Source organism: Syngnathus floridae, chromosome 13 (assembly GCF_059516105.1).
Source record: "Syngnathus floridae isolate MCC-2025c chromosome 13, RoL_Sflo_1.0, whole genome shotgun sequence".
Classification (NCBI taxonomy): domain Eukaryota; kingdom Metazoa; phylum Chordata; class Actinopteri; order Syngnathiformes; family Syngnathidae; genus Syngnathus; species Syngnathus floridae.
The window spans coordinates 5,413,870-5,440,792 of NC_142425.1; the positions used below are offsets into that span (position 1 = coordinate 5,413,870).

The 26,923-nt window shown below is 37.7% G+C and overlaps 1 long non-coding RNA gene across 5 annotated transcripts in view; it reads left to right on the forward strand.

Annotated features, from left to right (window-relative positions):
- Positions 1–26,923, forward strand: part of LOC148388298 (uncharacterized) — a 154,410-nt gene that overhangs the window by 21,166 nt on the left and 106,321 nt on the right. For 4 of the 5 annotated variants that reach the window (XR_015862135.1, XR_015862134.1, XR_015862137.1 and 1 more), the window contains exons 3-4: positions 4,099–4,182; positions 6,582–6,715. This is a non-coding gene — a long non-coding RNA (uncharacterized LOC148388298). The remainder of the gene's footprint in view (positions 1–4,098; positions 4,183–6,581; positions 6,716–26,923) is intronic. The other variant, XR_015862139.1, reaches the window with a different exon arrangement.

Genomic DNA, 26,923 nt, shown 5'->3' on the forward strand with positions numbered 1-26,923 from the left:
TTGTGTACTGTATTTTCCGCACTATAAGGCGTACCTAAAAACCTCTAATTTTCTCAAAAGCCGACAGTGCGCTTTATAATCCGGTGCGCCGTATATATGGGCCGATATAGATTTGTGGATGAGGACTAATTTATTAAAGTAAGCTTTACGTGTTTATTTTGTGTGTTGTGTGATATTAACGTTTAAGCAACGTTGAGTTATTGTATATTGTTACTGTTTTCACTATTTCGAGTGTTACTATATTGTGATTGCATTAACGTTTGAGCAACGTTGAGTTATTTAATCTATGCGCCTTATAATCCGGTGGGCCATTCATTGAAGGTGAGTTTTATAATCCGATGCGCTTTATAGTACGGAAAATACGGTAATCACCTGTTTTATCAATTTCTGTGTGAGTTGACAGAGTACATTTAGCAGTATAGCTTATTAAAAATGCTATAGATGGTGACATGATTAAAGAAAAAAACAAATAAGGCGCTCCAATGAGATCCAAAGGCGTTGCAATGCACTTGGCATATTCTGTGATGTGAGCTGCTTTCATGCTGGAAAGGGTAAAATGCAAAGACATCCAATAATAATAGCACCCCACAGCTTGAATGGTCAAAATATATCAGGGCAGATTGACCTCACAAGAGATTGAACATTTTCTTGATGAAGGATGGGAAGCACCAGCCAAGGTAAATGTTAAGCTTGCCTCGGGCCGGTTAGACTACAAGAAGGACAAAATTATTTTGGAGGGCTTAGGCTGAATCCAAAATGACCTTAAACACAATTTTATAGGATGGTGATGAACTTCTGTTTATTTTGGTAGGGATGCCCTTAGCTGGTAAAGTGTGCCATTTTGACCTTTAGATATTTTTCATCTATACTATACATTTCCGCTGGTCAACTGAGACATGGGTCCATAAGTGGAAAAGCAGATTGTTAAACCAGGAACAGCTAAAATGATAAAAATAAAACAGAAAAAGTGTTTGTCCTCCGACAGAGGAGTATGACCTAGAGTTTGATATTAAATACTCAAAACCTTGGATCCACATTAAAAACAAATACACAGTGTGCATATTTCAATATTATTAAAATTATTTTATTATTAATGTCTGAGAAGATGGCAGGAGGTTGTGCTTAAGTCTAAACCTTCTGTTTCTCTAAGGCAGTTAAATTAAAACTGGAGCCTTAGTTCTGTGCTCTGCATGTTTTCAATGTCCAGATGAGGACCCCCCATTGAGCAAGTGAACTGTTTTTAGCACTAATCTTCAACCAACTGCTGAGAAGTGAAATAAAAAAAAAAAACTCAGTGGAAACTGAGAAATAGGTATCCTCTGTGAATCATTTGCAGACTGTCTCCTCCAACTTCCATTTTAATAAAACATTTTTAGTGAGGAAATTTCAAAGCTTTTGAGAGTCTGCAAATGTTATTTAAACCAATCAACATTTTCTTCATGAGAGGAAACTGAGGCATCTTCTCGAAAGCAGAAGCCATTGGCCTAAAAAGTAGTAGCCTATTTTTCTCCATGTATATGTTAAGATCATCTACCGTGAAGAAATCAAAACAAGACATTGCGATTTTTATCAAATCACGCTGCAAGTTTTAGTTGTGATTGACGTACTACACAAAATCTACAATTTCTTTTGCTCCAACCACATGAGCAGTTTGCTTTCTATTTCCTTTTCTGCAAACTGTGCTGCATCATTGCGTTATGTCACATTCACTTTTGTCATTTTGGTGAAGTTGTTCCTTTCTATGAGTCGAGTTCCATTGAAGAAAAGAAACAGATGCTTGCGATGTCCTCCAGGACTCCTCATTTAACTTAATAAAGATGCCATCTGACAGCTCCTGCTGTCAAACTACAGTTGAACACAGTCTGTTAACTCTGGGCCCCAAGTGTCGTCCTTGGCTACTTGCAGAAAGGCTTCAGTCTCTTGAGAAAGATGACCGAGGCACAGTGGGGAAAGCGTGACTGTTTACGTTGAAAGCCTTTTAGCTTTTCTTTACAATAACAAGAAAACATTCCAACCAGGGCATACCTGTGCACATACTGCCGTACATCCCTTTCCCTATAGACCAATGCAGCAGGTGTGCTAGAGACGTAGGTGAAGGTTGCTGCTGTGAACAGCAGGGAACAAATAAAGTGGCACTTTTGAGAGCATGCATCTGGAGCCGTTACACCTACAACACCTTGAAGAATACTCTGGGGTTGCACGCTAATGAGGTGATAAAGTAAAGGGATGGAAGTGGGTTTCAGGGCAGATGAAAAATCACCAGGGTTTCCGTGTGTTAGTTTCTTTTAAATCCATGTCAAAGACAAGGTTGCACCCCAGGGTAGCGCTCACTGAAAAAATAAATAAATTAGATTTGGCAGAAGACTCATCAATTTCCGTATTTGTCCATCTTTCATCCAGAGGTCCTTTTACAATATGTGTGACACCATTTGTGTTGCCCATTTGGTTCCTTACGTACCCCGAAATTGAATCAAAGCACGCCCCGCCTCAAATTAGGGAGATCTTATTTGACTATGTGTCTTTTGTTAAGAAGCTAGAAAGCTAATAAAATTAAACAGTACAGTACTTGGTTAAATCATATTTTAACATACGATACCAAAATCTGAATGTTTCGCACAGAGACCTGGGATTGACAACGTTTGAAAGATTGAAGGTTTTCCAGAAATGTAAAGTCATCAACTAATGACTAACTTGTAGTATAAGCTCTTCCCTCCTTCTCTTCACCTCATTTTATGCTCCATGGCTTAGCAGCAGCAGTTGAGGTCTTTATCGCTTTAGATTTTTCAATTAATCAAGTGCGCTTCATGGCTCATTGGCCAGCTGCACAACATTTGTCTGAGCTGAAGGGAAGTAAGACAACCCAAAAGCAACACACGATAAGATATAATCAGCGGAGAAGCACCGTCGTGATCAGTGTTGTGCTACAATGGCTCAATTATGATCGCAGCAAAGACTTCACAAACAATGACTTGGTATTATTGAGTGTGACTGTATACACAAGTGTCTGCCAACTTCAGTCATGATTTTGTTACCATGAAATAATGCATTATTTGCTTGACCCGCATTATCTTCAACCACAAGAACAGTAGCAGTGAATGAGTACCGGCAAAACAATCAAATCACATCTATGGCAAATTGAAACTTACAAAGCAAAATGGCTCAAAATGTTGCACAGTTTGGAGTACAACCCAAACGGAAACAATTAATTAGAGTGACTTCATTGTTCCACATTGTTCCTGATCGACCATTTGTATCGATGCTTTCTGAAGTAGGGCTTCAGTGCAGCCTAAAAAGACATTTAGAGAGTAACTGGACAAATTGATTGATAGAAATGGAGTCAGTAAAATATGTACAATATGGAAGCGTCGTGCAGTACCTGCTTCTTGTTCAAAAAAGTTGCTGCAAGAATGAGACTTGAATTACTGTTATTTTTGTCAGCCATCACTATATCAGCACCGCTGATTACCGTATTTTTTGGACTATAAGGCGCAACTAAAAACCTAAACTTTTCTCAGAAGCCGGCAGTGCGCCTTATAGTCCGGTGCGCCTTATACGTATATGGACCAAATTCCTAAATGTAAACTGGCCCGAAACATTGTGTCATGGAATCAATCATAAGTGGCCCGCTGAAGACTATGAATCATGAATCAAAAAGACTATGGATCATTATTTTGTGATTATAACGTAATTTGTTGCGTCTGAAGTTTAAATAAAAAAGATAAAATGGAGAATGATTTGATTTGGATTAAAAATCCGACATGATGCAGTAATGGTGCGCCATATAGTCCGGTGCGCCTTATATAAGGACAATGTTTTGAAATGGGCCATTCATTGAAGGTGTGCCTTATAGTCCGGTGCGCCTTATAGTCAGGAAAATACGGTAGTTTTGATGTCACTCAAAGTGTATACTGTAGAAAGCCTATCTGGGCAAACTACAATGTAACTGAAGATCAGGGGCGTGTTAGCCATTGGGAATTCCCTTCAGGTTGATACATTACAGCCCGAAACGGTTGTGCATTAAGGCTGGTAAGCCATCAACAACCTCATGACCCCCAACCAGATATTCTCCAACGTCCTTCCATTCTCTCACCTTTTCAGGATTGTGGGGATTTGCAGCCTATCCAAGCTGACTTCGGGTGAAAGGCATACTCCAATCTGGACAAGCGGCCGATCAATCACACGGTGAATAAACCCGACACTACCAGTGATCCATTGCACCAACAGTTGGTTGCAATGTTTCCCTTAACCCTCCAGTTCTAATGCGGTCATCCTTACAGATGAGCGACTGCCACCATAATATTGCTTAGATATATTTTCATGTGAATAACATATCTAGTAGGGCACAATATGCATACTGAATCCACGTTATTAAATGCATAAATCAAAGTGCAGGCTTCTTCAAGGGGCCTTCTGGGAATCTGATTCATGTTAAAACACTTTAAATGACATTGTGATTGTATCAACTGCATCATGTCAGAATTCATTCATTCGTTAATTCGTTCATTCATACTGTTTTTTCCACTCGGGTCGGAGCCTATCCCAGCAGACTTTGGGCAGGAGGCGGGATACACCCTGTACTGGTTGCCAGCCAATCACAGGGCACATATAGACAAACAACCGTTCTTACATACAATTTGGAATGAGCAATCAACCTACCATGCATGTTTTTGGAATGTAGGAGGAAACCAAAGTACCGAAAGAAAACCCATGTAGGCACGGGGAGAACATGCAAACTCCACACAGGGAGGCCGGAGCTGGAATTGAACCCTACACTGCTGAACTCCTGTGCCGCTCAGATGGATTTTGTATTAGAAAAAACAAAACCAAAACAACTTAGTCTCAATTAGGTCTTAACACAAGAACCCAACGGCTCTAATTTAAATCAATGTACTCTCCTCTGAGAGAATTGCTCAAAGTAAGGGAAATACTGCTCAGTCAAGCGGAAGGAAATACTTCTTGCTACCTTTTCCGTGGAGACCAAGCTTAATCCACTAGTTGCCCAGAGAATGAGATGGGGAACAACACCATCTGTGTATGTTATCAGAAACCTTTCAAGTGCAACACACAGCACATTGCACACAACACATTCAAGTGACTCAGCAAGTGTGTGACACCAGTGTCTGCATACTTGACAGACACTCTCGCAAGATGATACTCATGACTTTTTATCCTTTGCTAGAACTTTGCAAATGCATGCCATCTCTGTGGCAAGGAGAAGTTTTCACTAAGTGCCAGAACGTCATCCCTCCAGGAATGGAGGTGAACAATAAAGAGTGAAAGAATTGCTGTGTGTGAGCCAATGGAGCGCAGACTAAGAATAGTTACAACCAACCTTCACCGCAACCTTCAGGAAAGAATGAGCTAAAGAGAAAATAGCTCATTTGATCAGATTAGGTTTTAGAAACTGCCCATAAAACTGAGAATATGAATGAAATATTGCAAAGTGTGTGGCACTGACACCAGGGCACACAGGGTATTTTACAAAACGTAGCAGAAATGTGTAAAATTAAAACTGACAAGTGAAGAAATCAAAGTCTCATGACGCACAGTGTTTTACAAAAACTTTTTGAAAAACTTCAGAAATGTATTTACTAATGGTACTACTTGTAAATATATTAAATTTAACATCGAATGAAATAGCCAGTCATTTTAAATAGAACATCTAAAATAAAAATTCCAGACTGGGATTAGGGCAGTATTTTTTTGTGACAATGTCCACATTTTATCAGAATGATCTTTCCTAATTTTATAAATATCAAGTGTCTTGAAAGATATGGTTAAAAAATTATTCTTGGGGGGAAAAACACAGATGGTACCAGGTAAGTGAGACAGAGGTGATAATGAAACTTAAGAATTTTGAATTAGTAGTTTGCAGGAGGCATTTAAACCTGTCATAGTTTTGTGGTGATGTTTGTGGCTAAAGGTGGAGAATTCAAATGTGACCATGCAATCTCAAATGTTTCAATTCTCTTTTCACCTAAATGAACAAAATGTCACAAACCATCTCAAATTCTCTCAAAAAGCTGCTGTTAGTCTTTTGACTCACAATTATAGATGCAGCCACATCACTCTTGTTGCACTGGCTCCGTGTTAATATTTGGATTCAGTAAAAAAAAAAATAATCCCCAAAAAATCAGCACTTACTTAGTGTCCTCAATGGTCAGGCTCTGCAAACTTGGTGGATCAGCCTTCATTTCATTGTCATGTTAGGTCACTTTGGTCTGCTGACTGCCTTTTACTTAATGCTCCTCACACAAGATTCAAAACTGAAGGTGAAAACGTTTTGCAGTCACTTGTGCAGAAATTGTGGAATACATTTCTTTTTGAACGACAGGTTGATCCCTCTTTGGTGTACATTTGAAAAAAATAGTTAAACAACATTTGTTTAAGCATGCATTCCTGTAAAACTTCATTGTTTTAATTTAACAACAGCAATGATTTGGCGGTCTAATTTAAAACCACCGTCCAACTTAAAACCCAAGTTCGAGACTGTTGGCCTAAAATAAGACTCCAGGGTGGGATGTATACGGGTCACTGGGATCAAAAACCATAATTTCTGTTTTCTCTTCTTTGAAATTTAGGAAATTCAATGACATCCAGGCTTTAATTTCTTCTTGGTGGTCTTAAGGAGGATACATCCTTTTTGCTCAGCGGGACATAGATCTGACTGTCATCTGCATAGCTGTGAAAGAAAATGCGATATTTTCGTGGGATGGTAAGTAAAAATTATTTTTAAATGATCTTGCTTGTTAAAGGTATTTCCTTGTTTTTCACAAGTCATTATATTCTAATATGCAGACTACTACTGACATATATACATTATAATTTATAATCATTAATGGTAGGATTTTTTCACATCTGTTTTCAAACGGTAAGTGTTGCCCTCAGTCTAGCTTAAAGTAATTTTTCATGTACTGTATTTCAACTGTGACATGATGTTGCATGGTTTATTGTTTATGCAGTAGGAAAGTCAGTAGTCTGATGGACAATGGTGATATTTCAATGGAGACCGTCCATGCTCAGGCTGCTTAAACCTTTCATGAGAAATAAGAATCTGACTTGTGAAAAAAAGGACCAAGGGCGTTGTGCAGATTAATTTACATCATTAGCTTTTGCAGAGTTCTGCATTGAGTAACTATGAACTTACCTAAATAGTCATAACTAAAAAAATATACACATGATAATAATAAAAAAATAAATAAAATAAAATTTCAAGTAACGCTCAGCATTTATTAGAGAATGAATGTTGTTGTTTTTGCTGGGTAAAAAAAACTGACAGAAACACCAATGGGAAATATGGACTATCTTGTTTCTATGTCCGTGATAGGGAATCTAATTTTGCAGCTGACTCCCTTTGGAGTTTGCAAGGTTAATTTCTACTTAATTCAATGTATAAAGTTGAGCTAATAGCCAATTAACTAACGTCTATGGTGTTCTGAACTCATTTAATTAAAGTGAAAAGGTCCACGCGTTGCTCAGGTAATATTTCATCTTTTGTGAAACAAGGACACATGCTGTTTGAGTTTTAGACATTTCCATCATTTTAGTAAAAGACAATTGTGCACTTCAGGACAAGTGTTGGAAACACATTTCAATTTATCTAAAGGTAAAGGGGAGAAAAAGTATATTAACACAGTTAATTCTACATTTTAACATTTTTCCTTCTCAGACATAACGTGAAGCAACAACAACCTCAACTTTCTGATTGAAATTAACTAGGAAGGGCAAAAAGCATGGTGGTGCAATAGAATTGCAAAGTACTTGAACAATTAACACTCATAAAAAAGTTTTGGGGTGAAATTTGAAGATAATCCTAAAACCACTGGAACCTTTATGGTAAACCTTAGTGTTTGAAACTTAATTTAAACGTTTGAATCCACATGTCCAATAGTTTCATGCTTCGTCAATTAAAAAAAATACAGTGATCCTCTGTTTATCGCGGGAGATGCGTTTCAGAACCACCCGCAATAAACGAAGATCTGCGAAGTACAAATGCTATATGTATTATTTGGAAATCTAAACACCATTGTATTGAAATTTCCAACAGTAGTGTTTCTCACCCCGCACTTGTCCACAGTGAAGCACTATTGCTTAGAGGCATGCCCTGTGTGTATTTAAACGCCATTCTCCCGTCACTTGTAGACCGCAATAGGTGAAGTGTGAAGTGGCGAGGGATCACTGTATAACAACTTAATCCATGAAATCGATCCGATCCAATCCAATCCAGTACGTCACGGCACAGTACGGGACAGTACAGTACAGTACAGTACATGGACAATATATGGACAAGGACAATATATGTATTGAAAATTGTTGTTTAAACAGTCCTCGTCATGCTTGTCACGTTTTGACATCATGAGACCAAGGCAAGACCTAACAATTGATCAACAAACTACCTCACTGCTAGGCTATAATCACAATTATTGTGTCATCAACAGGTTGCAATGATGATAGAGAGACTGGGGGAATCAAAAAACAACACCATTTGTGAATTTTGACACTCAGCTCTTTGTTCAAAAAGAGCAAGTTGTGTAAAAGCAATGAACATTGAACTTCAATGTGAATGAGCGTATGTACATTATGATACAAGTCCCAATAAGGCAAATGGGACCCGAAATGCAATAGATCACAGAATTTAAGTAATTTGCAACACACTATACAGAGTCATTTTATTTGCACTGGAAAATCATCAACTGCATGTATGTCCAAATTGCGAATTGCTGTAAAGTATTGTCAGCTCTTGAAAACCTATTCAGACAAAGTCTCTGCCTTAATGGAGTCTTGCTTTTAGAATGAAGAGGATGATTCATGTTTATTTGATGAAAGGCCAGTGTCAACTCCCTAAATCTACATTTGATTGGGTTGCACAGGTATGTCATATTTATATTCAAGCCTTTGGTAAGTTTTGTGATTTCAAAGGGCTCTTTGCAACTAATGCTGTGATGTCATGCCCGTTGCTGTTGATACGGTTTACCCTATTGCGGTTCAGCTCAAAATGAAAGCCGTGTATTTAAAGTCTTGAATGAACTGGAGACTATGAGCCTTTTAATAGAAACATTGTCATGTGTTTTAAGCGACAATGGATTTCCATTTTCCATGTTGAACTTACTCATGATTGAGTGCTCTGTCCTAGAACATCACAGTGCTTGAAAACATTAAATTAAAAGAGAAAAAGCTCCTGAGAAAAACCTTCAGGGACTGATTTATTATTTTTTTTTTTTACAGATGTTTTTCCTTTACAGACCTTTATGAAGTTTACATTGAAGGGTTTCCATGTTTAACAGTGTGGCTCTACAAAATTGTTTGCAAAGAATCTGGTGATTCTCATGGTCTTTCTTGGGTTTGAAGACTTATGGTTTATATCCTTCCTTGTCCTTGAGTGAGTTACATGGGGATTAGTTTGTTTACCTGTGGTGGAGGCATTACGCCGTAGGTGGAGGCATTAAAAGATTTATCCAGCCAGATTATGTTGCAACTTTGTAGTTGATTAGAAGACGCCCTATGAAGAGGCACTATTTGATTTTTCACCTAGATTTCGAATCTACAACCCTGTGGTTGAAGCAGTGAGGCACAAATACGAAAAGGAGACTGGTTAGGCAAAGCAGGATGTGTTTGGAGCAGACCAATATAAAATGGATTGTCTCGATGTCAACCAGACAAGAAATTTTTGAGCTAAGTGTGCAACACACAGCACATTGCGCACAAGACATTCAAGTGACTCAACAAGTGTGTGACACCAGTGTCTGCATACTTGACAGACACTCTCAAAAGATGATACTCCTATATTTTTTTGTTTCAACATCAAACTTGGAAGAATGTTTTTTATTTAAATGAATAAAATCAAAGCAGATGCCGAGAGCCCATTCCTCTACCACTAACGGCCATTGTTTACTAAATTATTACATAAAGTACATACAGTATCATTTGGCAGTTCATAAGGCACTGAACCCCAAAATACACAGCAATGTTATTTTATCCCCTACCTTCAAGGTAAAGGCGATATAATCTCAGCATCATTCAAGGTGATGACCAGACCTTGCTGTGGCTTTGTAAGGCTCTGTGCCTCCATCGGGAGAAGGAAATATCTTTTAGTTTCCAGCAGTGATACATATACTTGTGGGCTTTCACAGTGAGGATAATAGGAGCCGTTTTGTCCTGTTGCGTGAAGTGTGACGACCTCAGTGAAATCCTTCTCAACTGTTCTAAACGCATAGACTGCACGCACACCTTAAGATATTAAAGGACAAACAACCATGGAAATTGTTGTCTACATTGACCACAGTTTGTGTTGCTGACCAAAAATAGTGACTGAAAAGCAACTCAACATTTGTATTGGGTCTATTGCTTATTGATTGGAATATTTAACAGCTATGTAGCCAGTTTTACAGGAACATTGTTGCTTCTAAGTATATCTCATCAGATCTTTTTGCTTCTCTATCTGACCTGTACGCATTTGTAGGTATTAGCTTTGATCTTTGATTGCTTTTGCACTATTTTCTTGTGCCGGCTTGATATTGTAGCTGGAAGCTTCAAAGGCGATACGCAGAATAATTGATGACTACTTTGCCTGTTTAAATTTGAATTTCTCAACTTTGCAATGTTGTAGCAATAAAGTTAAAAGTTACAATTTGAACCTAATAGCCCAATATGTACTGTACCTTGAGTTGCCCTCTTTAAATTCCCTAGCAATTAATAACATACATTACTATTACTTCTATTGTATAACAAGCCAGCAACTTTATGAACATTGAAATGTTGTACAAAAACTAAAAATAGGCTCAGAAAGTTTAAAGGGTTTGTTGGACTACTGTCTTGTGGACATCAAATATAAGTCAGTGCTATATCGGGGATGGGCAATTCTGCATTGCGACGTGCATTTTTTTAAAAATTTCTTTAAATTTATTTTACAAACTACAAAGATTTTCCAAAAATTGCTGATAAACATCCAATATAAATGAATGGGAGAAAAAAAATCCAACAACACCCCACCCGGGCTCCCCCAAAAAATAGGTGGGTGCCAAACTTGCAAATGTGCATTGACTAAAATTGTGGCCCCTCCAGCATGTAAATTGCCCATCCCTGGTCTTTATCATCTCTAGTACGCAAAAGTGCTCCTCAACATTTGCCAAACATTGTAGCGAACCTATTTCATGCAGCTTAGCCACTGAACACCTGAACTTTGGAACTTTTGTGCCACATGAATGAGTGCTACCGGACTATGACATTTTGCTCTCTTGGATGAATAATGGTTTATGCTACCACACTCATCTCCCCACACTTGCTGATAGATAAGGTTACGTAGGTTATTCACTAGCTTCCACATCAGCAAAACTCAGTAAGCAAAGTCCTGACCGACCTCTCTTTTCTTATCAGCTGCTTATTATCCATGGAAAAACGCTGAAACGCATCCAAGCTCAATCCAGTAGTCATCCATCAATCCGCCAACTTCTCCATTCTGAAAACACTCGCCAATAAAACGTGCCAAATTTTCTTTTACAGTTCTTTAGGCTAATGCTTAAAATCACAAGCAGCCATGTATCAAACACACCATTGGATGAATCACTTGTTGTTTTCATGCTATTTAAGCATATTCTTTTATGTGACAACATGCTGGAAAATTGAAGAAACATAATTTTGGGCTTCAATCAAACCATGAACTTCCATTTAAGTGAAAATTCAACTGTTCTTTTTTAGTATTTCAGACAGTACTGACCAATGGCCTCTATTTTGTCTTTTCTGTCCCATCTTCAAGCCATAAAAACAGGCAGAATATTGCACAACCCGCACTCTGCATGTTGCATAGCAAAGCATTAACTTGTAAAGGTTGGCATACTCTTGAATAACCTTCCAATTAAAATCTTTCTTTATCGGTATATACCAATGTCCCTGTGTTTCATGAATATTTGATTATCGCAAACAAAACTTTGCTTTCCTAAGTAAATTGTTTATTCTAATCTGCAAAGTGTTAACATAAGGATAAGGATAGTGATGGTCCTTTTGCTAAAGTCTGCATTAAAACAGAATAAAACTAAAGCAATTTGGAAGGTTTTAGAAGCTACTAATTAAACAGTTGAATGCGAGCTGTCAACTCAAATAAACTTTATATATGTATTATTTATGTACGTATGGAGAACTTCCACAACAACCGCTGAAAACCGCTGTAAATATGTGCCAAACATAAAACACAATAATTGAAGCAGTAATGCAATCATAACAAAACTAAATGATGTTTTATTTTCTACAGAAAATACACAAGATTTCCCTTTCCAGTCATATTAAGCATGGATGAGGTATAGAATGATTTTCCCTCTGGTAAAACAATTAAGCTGTTCGTGCATTAGAGGAGCAAGATTGAAGTCTCCATTGACGAGAATAAGGGCTCCAGGGTGAGGTAATTGTAGTCTTGCGATCACATCATGCTTTCCATAATCTGAGTTTGAAAGTAAACAAGCGAGTGTAGTGACTCTAAGACCTGATGATTGATTAGTCCATTGTTGATAAATACAAAGGCAGAGCCACATCAAGGGGAACATTTTGACACCCGTCATCATGACTCCCAACACCAGAGCAAGCAAATAACGGCCGAAAAGTAATTTTTTATCATCCGCAGTCATGGTTTGATTAAAAATGAATTATAAATGTACACATATCCTTCATACTACATATCTTGTCCAACACATGCGTAAGACAAACAGGAATAAAGTAAAAAGTATAAACTTTATACTTTTATAAACTATACTTTATACTTATACTATAGTACAATGCTTTATACTATCAAGCATTGTTTACAACTGTGAAGAATTTGGATTAATTAGTTAACATTTTTGTGTCTTTTTTTTTTTTCAGATTGTAAACAAAAGCAAAACAACATCAAAGTAAATTGCATCATCTAATAATTTAATCTCAGCAACATTATGCTTTTTATTTAGACTTTGTTTGTGGTTGTTCTGGATATGCGTTTTATTTCATGAAACACTGACTGTGGATATTTTGATAAACAATGACGTCCCTCCAGTGAGAGGTTTTGTCACCATGGGTACCTTGTCTGCCCATTTGTGAATTTCTGAGCATTTCGGATCATTAGGTCAATTTCACAGATTGTTGGCCAAATGGAGACTTGAGATAATGCTTGGCTGGTTTTCATTCTAATTTTAGAAAACTGAAAATACCTGGTTGTTGGTTTGATCAATAACTAGTATCACTCCAATTGTGCTGATAGAATTAAATTAAATTAATTAAATTAAATTAACTATTGACATTAAATCATTTTGGACTGATCACAGGCAAAAACGGTGACAGTTCAGCTGTTTGTTGACAGAATTTTGGAAGTAATTGTTAATGTCATCATTTCATAGCAACACTGGCAATCAAAATGTGTTTGCTTGCCATGAATAACACTTGTGTATCTTTTTTTTGAACGGTTTTGACATTTTAATAACCCAAATGAAAAACATCAGTTTTGCAAGATTGCTGTTGCAAATTGAACCGAAGATATTTTTTTGCAGCACTATCCGAGTTGCTCTCAACACACCAAACGGTGGTGTCACTGTGGAGATCTCATATGTATGAAACTTAATCTCAAAAAGGGAGAAAATCCACAGACAAACTACAAGCTGGAATAGTGCCTCAGCCCATTAATGTTGAAAGGGGATATGAGGACATGCTAATGCATATTAAGCACAACGTTACTGCTGGCAACGACCATCGGTAGTCTTTATGTGAAAGAAGCTTTAATGGATAATTGATTAAACCATAAATTAGCACCCCCACAAATAAGCAAATCAAAAGATTGGAAAACGGCAAGGACAAGAGGCATCTATGGAGAGTCTTGTGATTTGTGACAAGTATAAATTATTCAGTTCCTCAGGCTCACAACTGTATTAACCATCTATCGTTGTATTGACCATTGGACAAATGGTCACATTCCCTTTTATTACTTTGCATACCACTTTTTTTTTATATCCAGGCCTCTATCTGTAAAATCTATGCAAAGCTAATGAGCACATTTTCAATTACATAGAGCAATATCAACCATTTTACCACAATCTCACTTCATCTCTACCCAACTCCATTAATCATATGCTGTGTAATTTATCCAGCCATGATCCATTCATCCAACCATCTTCCATTCTTTCATGCATCAATCTGTGAGCGTTGCTATCGATTAATTCCTGCGCTTGTGTCACATATATGTCATTAAATCATGCATACATCTATACACATTACACAAATTATTTCTACAAGGCTCCAGAGTGCCCCTAAATGGTTACATTTTGTTTGGAATAGATTCCCGCTAAATGACAGTATGGATGTGGGTGTTTGGTTATTTGACTGGGTGTAGTCTGCCTTTTGACTGGTATCAGCTGGGCTGGGCTGTAGCACACTCAACAAGATGATCAGTGTCTACTTCCTCCCTAATCACCTTCCTTTTCCAAGGACACTAATCCTGGACTGGTTAGGCGTAGTGTTGTCAATACTCAAAAACCTGTGGAGAGTGGAAAATTCACCAATATTGCTCACACTGCCGGTCTAAACATGAACTTTACATCTTAAGTATTGAATCTCTATAACTTATACTTAGGGTTTCTTTTGTGTCGAAATGTGCACAATACAATTTGAATTGGAAAAAATAATGGTAGCTTCTTCAACTTTTTTATTTATTTAATTTAGAGAGGAATTTGAATATTTACTTTGCAGGTCAATTAACTTGTAAAATGTGCGCTTGTAAAATTTTAAGATACGGTCTACAGTGCCCCAAATAAAACAAATATTAGTCTGGAGCCCTGACTCTATCTGGATTCTGCATAGATAGTAGTAATATCACAGTGACAGATACAACCTTTGACCACTTTGTCTACACCCTTTCACTATCCATTCCTTCACATTCATCTCACTTCAGCCCTTACGATTTACTGACCATTGCTTCAGCTACCCGATAGTTGATTTATTCCTCGTAATGTATTCATAGTGCATTAGCAATCGCCTTGTTCAAAGCCTCAACAAGCTTGACCTCAAAACACCACAGTCACCCTGGCTGCGACCTCCCTCCCTGGAGAGAACATTTCAGTTGGTGTAATACAACGGACAGAGCCAGCAGGGATTTGACATTTATCTGACATTTTCCATCTCCTCTCTGTATTTTCTGTACATACACCTAGTTCTAAACAGTGTGATAGCTTTACAAAGATATTTTTGTAACAATGGCTGACGAGGAAGCACATGACCTTTTACAGATCACCTTGTGCAAAATGCAAGCTCTCAGAATCAGTATGCTTTTTAGATAGCTATCATTTCCTATTTCCCTCATTCCTGGCACATTATAGAATATTTGAGCATGTTTGTGTTGTAGGAAAAAAATATGAAGGGACATCAATTGGGTGCTTTACACAGAAAAGAGATAATCTTTTTTAATATTAATTTCATTTTCAGCACTGCTTATACGTATTACACATAATGTACAGTTACGCAAGACACTATGAAATTGTATGAGTGATACTTTTTGCCATTGGCGAATAACTTATAGAATGTCAGAAAAAAAGTGCACTTGTTCATGGAGAAAAAAAACAACCATCCAGCAAACATGCATCACAGAATGGAGTTGGAATGTAAATTAAGCCAGTAACAGTGGCTGTGTCTCACCAACATTAAAATGATGTTTTTTTTAGCCCTTAAAAGGTCAACGCTGTCCTCGGCAGCGACTTAACACAGGAGGAAACTATACAACATGCATGTTTGGCCTAATGCTGAAAAAAGATGGTCTTGCATTCTAGACATGTGCTCTATCTAGATCACTGTACACTTATTATGTTAGCATAATACACAAGACAGGAAAAGGTTAGGGCACAGTATAACATAGCTAAGCATAATGATAAGGCATAGTTTGTAGCTATAGCTAAGCAGACAATCATATCAATATTTATTGTGCTGTATGCACATTGCTTGTGTTTTTTATTGTGTGTTAGTTTTACACAAAATAATTTTGATGGTCAATGACTCATAACTATGCTCACCCTATATTTCCTACATTCATAAATACTGTGTAAATATATTATTTAATAAATGCATTGAGACAAACATGTTTTTATTTATTCTTTTATAATTTTACGCAGTGCTTATACTTGCTTTTAACACTTCCGGAACATTGTGTGCACTGCTAGTTTACTAAATTATATTGGAAATTTTCATTTGTGTCGGTATAAATATTTTAGAATGTTTAAATAAGACATATGTCCATCAATCCATCTACCTAACCATCCCCCAAAATTACCAAACATGTTGCAGTAGACCTATGAAACTGTCCGAGTCAGCCCTCATACTGAATAATCCATGAATGAAAATAAGTATCTTGAGTCGTGTTTAATAATCGTAGGTGCCATAAATACAGCCGTCTCTATTGTGTGACTCTCATCTCTATTGTTTGTTTGGAGAGCGACTGGTCAGAAACAGCAGACATGCAATTATGGTACCAAACGTGATTTTTTTATTTACAAAAGTGAGATAAAAAATGTTTTTATGAAAATAAATGTTTCTATAAGGGTCAAAATTCAAATATGTAATAAATATTTTGGGGTTCATATTTTATATCCAAATCCAGAGAAGTCAGTGCCCTACCAGTCATGAACGTCACTCGACTGGAGGCTGGAGGCCGGATTTGAGCCCCAAACCTCAGAACTGAAAGAAGATGTGCGAACCACAAAAAAATTAACAAATCTAACACACATATTGGTTGACCTGTCAGTTTAGCACCAATAATCCTAAAACAACACTGGTAAATTTTGATATACCGTAATTTTCAGACTAAAAGTCGCTCCGGAATATAGGTCGCATTAGCCATAAAATGCACAATAACGTGAAAAGAAACCCATATATAAGTCGCTCAGGAGCAGAAGTCGCATTTTGGGGGTAAATTTATTCGACAAAATCCAACACCAAGAACAGACATGAACGAGCAACAACAGGCTAAACGATAGGTATGCTAACGTGACATGAACACAAAAGAAGAGCTGAGAACGGGCCTGGCGTAACATTCAGAGTTATTAAAAAAAAACTATTACATAAATAACACGTTTATAAAACCATCTGTGTCACTCCAATTCATTAAATCCATCGATCGTCCTTTGTCAACAATGGGTGCGCGCCGCCGACGGCGCTTGCACTTCAAAATATTCCACAGGCCCATATAACGACATATAAATTAGATATCAAATAACTATTATATAAGCAATAATATTATCAAACCATCTATGCACTCTAAATCATTAAATCCATCGATGAAATTCCTCGTCCTTTGTCAACAACGCCGCGCATGCGCCCTGACGTCAGCCTCGTCGTTATTCCACAGATCTACAATATAACTATATTGTAGCGTTAACAAAGTACAAGGAAAGATGTGGGTTTGGTAAACGGCTCTTTATTTAACAAAACAAACTTCCAGGCATGTGGACTTCCAGCCACGGAGGTGGAAGAGAGCTCCATAGAATAGGACCGGGCGTGCGTAAAAGCCATGACCGAGCCCCATCCACCCTCCCCGGACAGCCACCCGGCCGAGCGCCAGCCCCCGACTTCTATCCACGGAGGTGAAGGAGAGCTTTATAGAGTAGGACCGGGCGTGCGTAAAAGCCATAATAGTTTTTCAAACTTTCTGTGTCACTCCAAATCCTTAAATCCTTCAAACTCTTCGTCCTCCGTGTTACTTAGAAACAAAGCCGCTAATAATGCCGGTAGTACGTGGGGCCCTTCGTCATCTTCGTCATCCGGTGATCAATCTTTGTCCTTTTTGTAAACAACCGCCGCGCCACGCCGCTGACGTCACTTAAAATTCAAATTACATTAATCCCTACATCGCGGTTCGTTTATCGCGGTTTCACTTTTTTTTTTTTTTTGAAAATTTTTGAAAAAAAACACATAAGTCGTTCCTTATTATAAGTCGCCCCCCCACCCAAACTATGAAAAAAAATACCGCGATTTATAGTCCGAAAATTACGGTAGATGCTTTTACTCTGCAGGGTATTGAATATATACTTGGTTTCCCTCTGATTTTATAAAAAAGTGACCTAATTTCACACTGTTGCATTTCTCGCAAATTGCATAGTTTTGATATTTTAAAAGTTTCTCAAGTTCCACTTATGATTTCTTCTCCGGCTGCTGTTTTACCATTCATGTGAGCCTTCTAACCTAGTTTTTCCATTTCATTTACATATTGTCTACTCAATATGTCTCCTAGAAATGTCAAAAATGCTGTGTTCAACATCCATTTCCTCTTTCCTTATCTTTTCGCTCGACACTTCTTTCTTTCCCTAACGACTTGCTCCTGCAACGGTACTTTCCCCACAGAAATCATTAAAGCTGCACGACTTCTCACACTGTCAGCTTATAATACGAGTCAAAGGCAAACATGATTGAAAAGTTTGGAGCTCAAGCATTTTGCAAGATTATGTCTGTAAAATGCATTCAGTACATGCATTAAGAGGGTATAACAAGATTATACTGGATGTACTATATACTGAATGATTTTTAGGTAGTTATTATGACTGAAAATATAAATATACAGTATGTGTCATCTCCCACTTTGCTAAAAGTAAGCTAGAATGTGTTTGTCAGGTATTTTTGCTTCAAACCCAAAGGCAGTGTGTAGTTCTGAGCTGTTGTGAGAATATGTTGGGGAAGCCAACCAGCCTAGCCATCTGTTGTGAGATTCAGTAGAAGAAATAGATCTAACTCGCACAATATAATAACACTATATTCTCAGAACATGATTGTAAAGTGTATGCTCCTTACCTTAGCATTGCGAGGGTTTTAACAAATTAGTCTGAAATTGTGATATATGATATATCTTTGTTGCAATTGCAGGTAATATGTATTTGTGTATGTACCTTGCGCAAAACTAAATGATTTAAATGTAATTAAATAGATGTAATGTGGCAATACTGTATCTATGCGACTACTGCTCACGAAAGCAAAGCAAATTGCCTTGACTGATTAACATGGAGAAAAAACCTGGAAAAAAATGTATTGTGATATAACACATGAACGGCCATTTGCTTCAAAGTGGAAGGCAGGAGGCTGTTTTGGCTGCCGCTAAGCAGGAGTGTTGATGACGAGGTGGGAAGTGAAAGAGCTTGACTGAAGTGAGGATAGACAGGGAGTGTGGGATAGCAGAAGAAGCACAGCACCAAAGAAGAGAAAGAGAAGGGGTTGACAGATGGAGTGAAGGGGAGAGAGTGAGACACAGAACAAGTGACAAAATCCCAAATGGAGAGTGGGTAGAGGAAAGAATAGCTACGAAAAAGGGGGAAGCAATAATGTAGCAAAGCATTGCTGAACTTAATTTTACTGGATATTATGACCATAGTAAAAGTTGAAAGTTTCCAAAATGTATTGGTACACAAGAGTAAAATTATGACAAAGTCAGTTTGCCACGCGTTAAATGTAAATGATTGTGGCTGGTCATAAAATTGACTCGTGTGCATTCTTTAAGTCATTTCAGCAACTTTGTGGCTCATTGATATATTTTTTTAAATAAAATGTAGAAATAGATAATCAAATATAAAAATAATATAAATATAAATAAATATAAATAAATAAAATAAAAATAGATAGTTGGGCCACAGAAAAAATGCAAACTCTGCGGAGAAGATGTCAAAGTGATGAAGAAACATAATTCCAATTAGTAAATTGCAACTAGTTAGATGGTGAAACATAACCCACGGTCGTTTTGATAATATTACTGCTTTCACAAAAGAATACTCATTTTTCCATGAATTTACAATTTTGTTCTTGTAATTCTATGACTTTATTATTGTTCTTATTTCAGTGTAGTCCTTCATACTAATTATGCAAAGTGGCAGTTATCATTACTTGGTGGCAGAAGGAGTGATCATATCAACTGTACTGATGCGATTGATCTGTATTTATGTTAATGAAGGCAGTTGAGACATGATGTTGGTAATGTCACAGATGAGAGGAGGATCAGTGAGAAGAAGCACTGTGGAACCTGTGGAAGTGGGCATTTGTAGCCCCACCCCCTCAAGTATATGTGTTCCCCTTGTTCACATATTTATGAATGAGATACTGTCTCAATATACCAGCCGCCAACCCTGTGCCAGTGTTAGGCATCATATGAGCACATGTAAGGTTTAGATTGACTTTCCAACCTCCAAATTGTCTCCAAGACAGTCCTCCTGCTGCATCTGCCCATGCAGCTTAGCAAAGACCGGTCTGCCAAATTGGCAAACAAATGCAGTGAGCCTTGTGCCTGTATGAAAATCAGGATCTGCTGCCATTTACTCCATAGCACAGGTGTGCTGCCTATGAAAATAGAGCCCATAGAGAATTTTTTTTTCCTGGCTGCATGAAGAAGCTAAAGTATGATGAAAAAATGCACACAAGCACAGAGAGAACATGCCGTTTCTGCAGAAAGAGGCCAGAGCCGCAATTTCATTCCAGAGCTCATTTCAAAACTCTTTGTAAAGAATGCTAAAAACATTCAGTTAAGTTGTTGACCTTATAATTGAAAAAATGCAATGTAAAAAATACAAAGCATGAAGTGTTGGCCGTACTAAACCATTGTAAACTAATAGTTAACACTAACAGCGAGAAGACAGAAATCTTACCTGCCCCACACTTTAAATGTCTGGCAATGGTACAAAGAAGATGGAGGAGGAATGAGCAGAAAGGAAGGAAAAGTGGGATGCTACACACGAGTTGAATGAAAAAAGACAATGAGAAACAAAACAGGGATACCAAATAATCGTGTAGCATTCATGCAGTATTCGCCCGATTCTGACAGCTCCTACTAAAATAACATTGAACACATAGTGAAATGAGTACCAGTCTGAGACACAGGAGCAGCAGGACTATTCCTCGCCTGTGCAAACAGCTGTGTTTACGAACCAGGTACACCAGGTACACACAGACGCACACACAGACGTACACACACATGCACGCACGCACACACACATGCGCATTTAGTCATGTACACGACACATATGACTTTTCTTGTTCATATCCTAGCCTTTTCTGCACGCGTTAAGTGTTCAGCCCACCTACAGCACATTGCCTTTGCTTGCTATTTTTTGCAACAGCTCTACAGAAAGCTGCAGGATGAGCAAGTCATTGTACATACACAAACCCACACAGCCTAAAAAACAACAGAGCAATCATTACTACTTTCCTTAACTTCTCCAAGACCTGGTCATCTTTATTTTGTCATATAGAATTAGATCAACTTTATTTTGTCTTAAAGGATTGGGTATGACCTGATGTTTCTGAGTATTTAAGCTCACGTTGTTCAATGACACTGTCAGAGCGTCAAGCTTTCCACGCCATTTGCATTCCACCCCTGTTTTCTGTTGTTACTTGCTATTTGTTTTGTAGTGAGGAGAAAATGAAGCTTCAAATTTGCTTCATAAACCAGTTGCTGTATTTTATTTTACTCCTCAAGATGGCATTGTTGGTATAAATACAGTAGTTTAAGAAATGGCCAGTCAATTTACTTTCATCACAGTGTTGGACAGTGCCATTGTATCAATGTTATACATTTTTAATAATTAATATACCCATCCCCACTGGGCACTGTTGAAAAGAAAATCTTATTAGTAAATTGCAAGGCCATCAGAAAGAACTAAACTAAGACATATACAATACAGGAACAAAGATGGAGGTCCAATCTTACCTAATGCAATACACTTGTTTGAGGGTCGACATTTTTGCTACGATGCAACCGACAGCCCCCAAAGGGTTCCAGTGCCCATCAGTCAATCCAAAATAAGTTATAACTGTCCAAGTCCCAGTGGCAGAACTTACAGGCTGCCCATGACCGCCGCGTCATGACACTAGTCCTTTACAAGACTCCATCTTGCTCATTCCTTCATTTAGAAGCCATTTTCATCTTTAGCCCTCTGATGCAACAGCACTACACCCATCTCATCAGACATAACTAGCAGAAGTTGCAAATGAATCAAAATCAATGCGTTTGATATTCCTTCTTTGATGTATTATCCAATTACTAAAGATTTTTTGAGGATGTTTCACATGAGGATAGTCTTAAATATAGAGGTAGAAGAGAATGTTACTAACATGAATACTTCGAATGCTATTTAGATCACGTGACAGTCAGTAAGGGCTATTTATATTAGTGTATCCCAATTTGACTATTTCTATATGCTTAAGTTGTTACTTTCAAATAAAATATGAGTCCTACTCTCTATTCATATTTCTTTACTTTTACCTCACCTTCCTTCCATCACTTTGAGTGTGCAATCATAGCGAAACCTAGAAACCATACTGCCTCTCAGGCACAGTGGAAGCCATCTGACACGCTCCATTACATTGTGCTTGTTCCAATTAAATCTGACACCATTTGCTGTCAAGTGCATGATGATAGCCTGCAGAAAGGTAACCCACCACTGTTGCACCCGCTGCCCAAGGGCTTAAGTGTTTCTGCATGCATATTATCCATTTACAAAAGATCTATAAAGTCAGATGACTGTCCAAAGGTCCAAATCTCTAGCAAGAAATAATACACTTGATATTTGACATGTTTGTACACAGTGGTGTAACTTGAATATGAAGAATTAACAATTATTTTTGTGCGACACCCTCGTACAATTTTCTCTTTATTTCTATTTTAAACACATCAATATGATGTATTTTGAGGAACACATAGAGAACAAATATGTACTAAATAACATCCTGAAGCGGTGTCAAATTCTTTTTCATCGCGGGCTACATCATAGTTATGGTTTTCGTCTGAGGGTCCTTAAGGCTGTGAAAACCATAAAAATTGATATATTCACCTAGCCATTTCATTTTATTTACAGGTAGTTCTCAGAATGTATGGTCCAACTGGATGGTCAAATGCTGATCCATTTTGAGAATCAATATTTTCTTCCTTTTACAATCAAGCACCAAATTTCACTGCCAATAATATTGACGACATTACAGAGAAAAAATATTCCAATTGATTGAGATATGTGCTGTTGTGTGTGAATGCACTTTGAGTGGTCAAAAATAACCTTTGAGACTGCTTCCTCTTTGTGACATTTAAGAGACATTTACACCCTTAAAATGCGCCAGTTTCAAAAATAGTTGTTACCAATAAACTGGCTAAATGTGAATTCAACACAATTCACAACACACGAATAACTTGTATGTACATTGTGAACTGCCTTGTCACCGTGGGATAGTGGGAATGGAATGTGTCTTGGCATGTGAAGAAATTGACAATAAAGCAGCATTTGACTTTTTTTTTTTACTTTGACGTGCTGACCACGCTGTGATAATACATTTACTTAAGTCCAATACAGTACATTTGATTTAATCAGTCAACATTTTTTGAGAGATATTTATTGAGGTTTGATTGCTATTTATCTTATAAGTACAATACATTTTGATTTGCTCAGATTGTTTTTTACTATATCAAAGTGCAGTGGTGATGTTGCATCTGTGCATAATGTAACAGTGATTTATGATAATATTACATTTACTGTTTAGGAGTAACATGTTTGCTTTGTTTCTGATGAACACTTGAACCTACTATGCTACTGTATTTTATGCATCATACTGGGGTAAAAGGGTTGAGAAGCACTGGACTAGATCATCTCATAACTTTCAAGACATGAGTGGTTGTTCGTGGAATCACTGCTTAGAACCAGACTAGAACTTTGCATTTCTGTAGCTTCCCTTTGCAAATACTCCCCAACAGTTTCTGCCATTGCACTTGTTTTCCCTCACAGCGGACTCTGGACAGAGTTTGTTTTTGGATAGTAAAAACCTGAACGGGACAAAAACTGCAGTCAGAGAAAGTGCAAGGAAAATTTTCCCTGTGTCCCACTTGAAAATTATGCCCATATTTGTATGGTGCATTAGAGAAGGTCTGAAGCCCATTAAACAGTGTTCTTTTGCAGCAGCTCAAATGTGAAACCACTTAAAGTCATTATTTTGTATGTATTGTTAATGGTGGACTCAGACTATGTATAACAGATTTACTTTTACTAGTTTGTTACACCTACTCATTTAGAAAAACCATTGACAGAAACTGGAAAGAACTTTGCAAGATAACGATTTAAAGCAGATTAGAGTTGACATTACAGACCTGCACTCTTATAGGAATGCATCGCTTTTGATTCTGTCGTCCGCTTTCGCAACTCCTCGGACCTCTACACATCATACTGCTTGCATCAAAAACAGGAGACAGGAAAATACAGACTGAGAATCTGAAAACATATATATGTATGTATTTCATAAAAATAATTGCTTAATTGATCTTTAGGAAATGTACTGAAATGCCCAGTGTCAATAAGAGTTAATAAAACTGGACCCGCCAGGTATGATAACAAATGAAGTACTTTCTGAAAATAATTTGAAAATCAGCAAAAATGCTTATTATAAATAAGTTTGCCAGAATTAGAGTTTACATTGAACCATTTACTTTGACTGGATATGGAAAGATTTTTTAACGTGACCTCAAGCGGAATTGAATTAATGTTTAGAATCTGGGGGACTGTTGAGCCCTCATGAAAATCATACTATAGGTACTTCAAGCAGTGAGGCTGGCAGAAAGTTAATCAAAAGGCCCCTCCTTTGATGAAATGACCCAAAGTAAAGTTCTAGAGAAGCTCAATATGCTTTTTCTGCGGCTAGGTGATGGTTCACCAACCAACCAGAACCAATCTGAAGCTTATGATGGCGGAGGGGAAAAGATACATCAGGCCTCTCTCTAGTGTGTAATGAATGGAACTAATGGGAATAGGCAATTCGCATCTATACCCACTAATACAGTATATGTAGAAAATTACTGGCTGCATCCGCTTGTAATTGTGTGTGTGCGCGCGTGTGTCTGTGTGCATGCAACGTTTTTCAACTTTAATTAAATAATTGTGTTATTGCTTATTAACTGCTACAAAAAATGTGGCATAGCTAAAAAAAACGAATAAATAAAATGAATGGAGACTGTAAATGATACTATGCTCAGAATGGAAGCGCAATTATTTTGAAAATGATCACCCCTCATCTAATCTCATAGAAACCCACCCATCCATTTTCTGTACAGCTTATCCTCAGTAGGGTCGCGGACATATTGGAGCCTATCCCAGCTGTTTTTATTTTGTTTTTTTTGGGATGAGAGGCCTTTGAGTACTTTATTGAGCCCACCCAGATCATGAGTGTGTGTCAATATCTGGCACACATCATTGACCTTCCACTGAAGGGTGGATGCGGGGGGGGGGGGGGGGGGGGGGGGGGGTGGAGTGGAGAAGAAGAAGGGCAGTATACCCCAAATCATCAAAACACTCTCACATTATTAGGATTTAATGAAGCCCAAGAGGAGAGACATGACCAAAACAACTAATGAGTCATCAAAACACAAATCTCCAAATCCCATTTAAGTATTCCATCATTTAAAGTTAAATATTTATTAGTATTTTCGATTGATGTTTTAAAATCCAACAATAGAGATGGAAATATGTGAAATAATCAAATAATTATATAAATATATTTATGCAGTTTGTCGATTGTTTGCAGTAGATGATAGACGGCAAAAGAATTGCAAAATGAGTAGATCAGATTTTTCCGTTGGAGATTTTCTATTCATTATTGGAGGACCTGCCAATTTATTAGTTGTAACATGCCAACTCAACTCAAAAATAGCTGCGCACCTGCCAAAAAATTTGCAATACCTGCCAACCCCAGAGGAGTTAAGGAATGAATGTTTTCAGGTTATTGTGGGATAATTTCCCGAGCATTTTGGAGCTTTATATGTGCTATGTACGGGCATGTTTCGTGGAGGATGCATGCAAGCCACGCGGCAGTCACAGTCAATAAATGGGTTAAGGCACCCTCAAAATATCTACACGCTCTAGTCTCGGGCGTCATCTTTGGCAACAGGCTTCTTCCTTGATTTTTACACTTTTTATTGTCATGAAGTACAATATATTGTACTTGCAGCCACAAGAGCTTATACAGGCTCGCTACTCAAAGCATCAATTTCTCTCAGTGTGTAGGTATGTCAGTCACTGAATTCCCAGCATGGCCACCAAAGAAGCTAACTACCAATTAGAGGAAAGACGTTTTGCATATTCAACAGGAGCAGAATCAGAGAAAATCTTTTTACATATCAAACATTAATGAGAAAATGGCCCGTTCAAAATGCCAGATGTTTTTGACTAAATGAAATTGCTTGAAAATGGGCTTCCCGGGCATTTTCAAGCAATATTCTGCAAATATGTGCTGAATTGATTGTTGATTACTTCTGCATATCAACAACATGCATGCTGACATGGGGTACTTCTGAACCTTGCCTCTAAATATTCTGTGGGTTGGTGTATTTCTAAGACCTTCTTGATTCAACAGACCCAGTTTTGGATGAGAAAAAAGTCTGGGGACTCTGAGGTGGACTTTCTTATTTCTAATAACTGAATTGCTTGAAAAGCTCCTCGGCGACAGGTCCATTGAGCTGGATGAGATCGTCATCAGAATCAGAATCAGCATGGAGCTCTTTAAGGCATTGTTATGGTTTCCTTTGCAACATTGGTTGGACATGTGCTTTGTGGACTTTGACAATAATGTGCCAATAATATACAGTAAATAGCATAATATACAGGCTACTCGTGCAACTGGTGTAGGTAGGTCTGCAGTGCTATCGATGGATACGTTTCTAGAGAGGACTGGACATCAAGGCTAGCCTTTGTTACCAAAACATTTTTGGACAGAATTTCGAGGCAATGGTACAATTTCACATTCTTCAAAATATTTTCGTTGTGACCGTCAGCTTTTACTGGAATGGTCTCCAAGATATTGTGAAGTAACCAGGATAAGAATCAGCACCAATGCTAGACAATGATCCATGATGATTTGTGATGGACAAATAAACAACAATATTTTTAAAAAAATTTGAAGCTATTGTTACAAGCGAACAAGATGGTGG